At 30.9% G+C, this 5,754-nt stretch overlaps 1 pseudogene; it reads left to right on the forward strand.

Moving 5' to 3' along the window:
• Window positions 1–4,859: 4,859 nt before the first annotated feature.
• On the forward strand, window positions 4,860–5,489 carry LOC128194661 (uncharacterized; annotated as a pseudogene).
• The last annotated feature ends 265 nt before the right edge of the window (window positions 5,490–5,754 follow it).

A 5,754-nucleotide genomic window follows, 5' to 3' on the forward strand; every position in this document is an offset into this window, starting at 1 on the left:
TGAAATATGAGTTTAAAACATATATATATCAACTATGAATTATCAAGTGTGAGATTAAGGGATGTTACCTTAAATGTAATGCTATAATATATCAATTATGAATTATCAAATGTGAGATTACGGGATGTTACAATACTAACAACACTTGAAACCACCATTAAGAAGTTCCTCCTTGAAAATCTTTTCCACAACTTTTTATCCATAAATGTATTTATGAGTTAATGCACTTGAGACTTATTTCGGATTATCAAATTGGGTCTTAAGAATTGATGTGAAAACACGTTTATAGGTAAAATCAAGTACCCATTTATTATTAGACCTAAGACTATGTGCATTAGATCATTTGACAACTCCAAAAGTACCCAAACTCATTCTACACCTTCTAACACCAAATTATGCAAACTAAAGGTCTTAACAAGTCCCAATAGACTCAATAACATACCCCAAAAACTCATTTTAATCTTAGAGACTTTATATTTTAAGTTTTCACTAGTTAGAACATCCAATTTAGACTAAAACACGACAGAAAAACAACATATTAACCAATAACAGTTCCATATCAGATTATTGGTTTAACTTACATCTAAACAAGTTTACTACTACAAGACATACCTTAAACCTTAGTTTTATACCAAACTTTCTTCCTTTAGATTTCTATCTATTAAAACCTCTAAAATTGAACCAAAAACCTTCTAAAATCACCTTATTATCTAACACCTATTTCTAACTCAGATTTTTACTATATCTAAGCCCCCAACAAGTTTTAATTAACCTGAAATACCCAATTTATTAATCAAACTCTTATCTCACAAACTTGCCTACCAAAACCTCCACTTTTAATTACAAAACCCATAAATTTTATAACTTGTAACCCCTTGAACATGGCATCTAATTCCAATCATCAATACAACTTCATAACATACTATTCATAATACCAATAACATCAAAATCACATCATACCAGACATTCAAGCATCATACTATCAATTAACATCATCCAAGCATAATGAATACTAAACAGATATCACAATTATAGTGAAATCATCTTATCATCCAAAATATCACAGATCATACTTGTAAATTGAAATTTTAAGAATGAACACTAACTTCCCTTATCTTTTAAGAAGACCAAATTGTTCTAAAAGTCTCTATACTGCTTTCACAACTCAAAGAGCTCTATCTGTACCTACAGACCACAGAATCATAATCAGGGTACACCATTAGAACTACTGATTAGTAAAGAGCCTAAAAGAATACTCGAACCATACATGCGACAAAGCCAAACATCACATGCATTGGAAAATGTGAAACTAGATAAAAAAGTAGAAAACTAACTTACTCTTTTTGAGAAACTGATTGGATAGACTTTAAGATCTCATAGTGTGGATCACACAGGCAGCCTCCGATCTTCAAATAGATGAATAAAGTGCAAGAATTCATAGAAAGAAGACAGAAGACTCTACAAAAGTAGTTTCTAGAAAGACTGTGTTTTAAAAATAATAAATTAGACATTTTAATATTAAAATAATTGAGTCTCATTATTTTTAACACACTACCACTTCTAAATTATCATTTTCTAGGTCTTCACATATAATATATATATGGGTTAAATATGTTTTTCGTCCCTTAAGTATCACACGATTTTGTTTTTAGTCCCTACTCAAAACTTTGATGGTTTTTAGTCCTTATAGGTTTGAAACTCTGACTATTAGTCCTTAAAATTGGACGGTGTTAAGTTTTGGTGGATGTGGCAAACGGCGATGCCACGTGAAATATCAGCTGCTCTCTTCACTCTCGCCACGTTGGATGTTTAAGTGTTGAACTGAGATTAAGTATGTTAATTACGTTCTTGATTAAAATCAGATTTAGGGTTCATAATTTGTCAAAATAAATTTTTCAATTGGGGGGAAAAGTAGTTTTACTTGAAGCATTGTACTCCAAGCATTATACTCGAAACCTTTCACTCGTAATATATGAACAAGAAGAATAATAATTATAGTAGCAATACAGGAGAAAAGAAAAATTACCGTTTTCCCCTCAATTGCAAATTGAAAGAGACGAATATTCTGCGACCGAAGGAACTCTAGATTTTCCTCAGGATAAGGCTCGAGGCACAGGTATCTGCACCAATTCGCAACCTCGTATTTAAGTTTCACGCTTAAACATTAAACAACACAACAAAATATGCGGAAAAATCAAAATATGAGACACATTATAGAATTCTTTAATTTAATTCTTTATTTGAGGGGAGCGGAAGGGGAAAAAATGACTTCAAGCGTGAAAGAATCTTGAAGAATGAAAATTGAAGGAAAGGAGAGACGAACACAATGGAATGAAGGTTTAGGGTTTGGAGAAAGGGGAAATTGGAGGAGGTAGGAAAGCTGGATCGAAAAATGCAGTCCTCAACCATGGCGAAGTTAAGGGGCGGAACCAGAACGGCGTCGTTGTCGTCGCCGTTCTCGACCTCCACGATCAACCCCATCGTTGGTTGTTCCAAGCCCAATGCGGTTTGTTTGAATCTCTCACGAGTACAATGCTTCGAGTAAAACTAAATTGAAAAATTTACTTTGACAAATTATGACCCTAAATCTGATTTCAATCAAGAACGTAACTAACATACTTAATCTCAGTTCAACACTTAAACATCCAACGTGGCAGAGAGTGAAGAGAGCAGCTGATATTTCACGTGGCATCGCCGTTTGTCACATCCACTAAAACTTAACACCGTCCAATTTTAAGGACTAATAGTCAGAGTTTCAAAACTATAAGGACTAAAAACCATCAAAGTTTTGAATAAGGACTAAAAACAAAATCGTGTGATACTTAAGGGACGAAAAACATATTTAACCCTATATATATATATATATATATATATATATATATATATATATATATATATATATATATATATATGATTTGTACATGTAATGTGTATATACATAAACTTCGCTTGGTTTTCCCTACTTCTATTACATGTAGGACTAGAATAATCAAAATAACAACAAAAATTAAATAAAAGGGTGAAAAAAAATTTATTTAATAGATTATGAAAATAATATACACTTAATTAAATTTTAAAATTTTCAAAATAATGTTATTTGAATTTCTTTTTAATTGGGATGGCGTCTATGTTAACTTACATCTTTATTGCTAACAGGTACATAAAAAATAAAAAACACAATTAAATTTTATGTACCTCATAAATTTAAGTATTTTAGATTAATTTTTTATTAAAATTTATTATTTTATTAAATATTTAAAGCTTTTATATTTTTTAATTGAATTCCTAACATTTAAATTTAAATTTAATGTTAAATATAGAAACGTTAAATGAAGAGATATGATATTTTTTATTTTAAAGTTTCAAACATAATAGCATAAACATAAACAAAATTAGAGATTAATATAGGTAGTTAATGTTTTATCTTTATATATTTGTTTAAGAAAAATCATAATAAATATAATTTTTATATGTTTGGTGTAGTATAATTTTTATTATAGATTTTATGTGATTTGTATTCTTTTTTTATATTTTATAATTTAATAATTTTTTGTGTAATAATAAATCATAAATGAACTTTGAATATATTAAAATTTATAATAATGTTTAAGACTATCTTATTTAAAATCTTTATAATTCTAATTTTCTTTATATAAATAAGACATTTTTTTTAAGTTAAATAACAAAACAAAAGGCAAACCATCCATGCGAAAATAGGAAACAATGTTGTTTGGTAAGGGCAATGGAAGTTTCAAAACTTCATCATTTTTTTTATTGTCCAAGTTCATAACATTGAACCTCAGACTAGAAAATTAAATGCTCACGTCATAACAAAATTGCATATTAAATAGAACAGATTTTTTTAGTAATGACAACCTCGGTGCAATTGATAACAAAAACAAACAATAATGTTAATTAATAAAATATTTAAATGTTAATTTGGGTTGAGTTTTTTCAATTTAGTTCAAATATTTTTTTTTTCAATCTAATTCCAAATTCCGTCAGTTTTGTTTAATTTAATTTTTTTGCTAATGTCATTTAAATAATTAATAACAAATAATAATATATGTCATTTGTTTATTTGTAATTTTTTTAATTTTAAAAATATTTATATGTCAATCTAATATTATGTCATATAGCATTAACAATATCATTTAATAATAACAGTGTCTCATGTTAATATAGTATTCAATGTAATTCCCATATTCGTTATTTTTGTTTAATTTAAATATAATTCTTTTTAAATAATCGATCAATTTTGTCATTTTTTAAATTAAAATCAAATTTAATTTTTGTACAAATTTTATCCTAATTTATTTACTAAAATTCTAATTTTTATTATATGTTTTTGATTTAGTATTATAATTAGTTTAAAATTGGAACCAAAATTTTAATAGTGGAGACTAATGATTTACAATTTTAAGAGGTTAAAATCATATAATGTATTAAATAAAATTAAAATTAACACATTTTACAATACTAAAAGAAATCATTGTAATTATTATTAGGATAAAAAATAGGTTTAATCATTCACTAAGTCCCTATTTTCGCATGGAATCTCAATTTGGTCCCTTTCTTTCTGGAAATATCAATTGGGTCCCAAATTTATGAAAATTGCAACAAATAGATCCTTTCCGTTAAATAGGGTCCAACGGCGTTACAGTGTGTTTGACGTGGCACGCTGGTTCGAACTTGTTATCTGACGTGGTTGATTCAAGCAGCAGCAGTGAAACACGTGGATATTGAAAATTTTTTAAGTAAAAAGAAAAGAATTGTTTTAAACGAAATTGGGGACTGAGGTTTCGTGCAGATCGAATTAGGGATTGCGATTTCTAGGACCTTCATCTTGCCGTTGCTCCATGCGCCCCAAAAGTGTACATGGAGGCACAAACTTTTGTGTTGCTCATGGTGGTGGGAAGAGGTGTGTTGTTGCAGGTTGCACCAAGAGTGCACGTGGCCGTACCGACTGTTGCGTTAGGCATGGTGGGGGTAAGCGATGCAGGTTTGAAGGTTGTGGGAAAAGTGCTCAAGGGAGCACAAACTTTTGCAAGGCCCATGGCGGAGGAAAGCGATGTAGCTGGGGAGATGGAAAGTGTGAACAAGGGCATGATTGCTCCTGGACTTTTCCGCGGTCTTGTAGCTGCTGCTTCCACTGCCTGTAGCAGTTTTGAGAACAATTCTTCCTCAAGCGTCAGTGTTGTGTCTGACTCCAATGATTCTATGGAAACTCCAGCACAAAGACACCTCATACAGAAGGAGGTGTTAGTTCCGCTTTCAATGAAATCACCATCTTATTCTAACTTCTTGACTGCTAAGAAGCCAGACCACGACAGAAACTGTCACAGCTCAGCCGCAGGTTGCAGCACTGCTCAGAAAGGCCTAGACTTTAATCTGCCGGAGGGCAGGGTCCACGGCGGTGATCTCATGTTGTATTTTGGAGGGAATCTCAAAAATGCCCTTGACAGCATCTGAAACGGGAGGGAACTGTTGTATCTCAAAAATGCCCTTGACAGCATCTGAATCAACCACGTCAGATAACAAGTTCGAACCAGCGTGCCACGTCAAACACACTGTAACGCCGTTGGACCCTATTTAACGGAAAGGATCTATTTGTTGCAATTTTCATAAATTTGGGACCCAATTGATATTTCCAGAAAGAAAGGGACCAAATTGAGATTCCATGCGAAAATAGGGACTTAGTGAATGATTAAACCTAAAAAATACAAAAGAAAGAAAATATAAAAGTAGTTATTT

This window comes from Vigna angularis, chromosome 11 (genome assembly GCF_016808095.1).
Source record: "Vigna angularis cultivar LongXiaoDou No.4 chromosome 11, ASM1680809v1, whole genome shotgun sequence".
Lineage (NCBI taxonomy): Eukaryota > Viridiplantae > Streptophyta > Magnoliopsida > Fabales > Fabaceae > Vigna > Vigna angularis.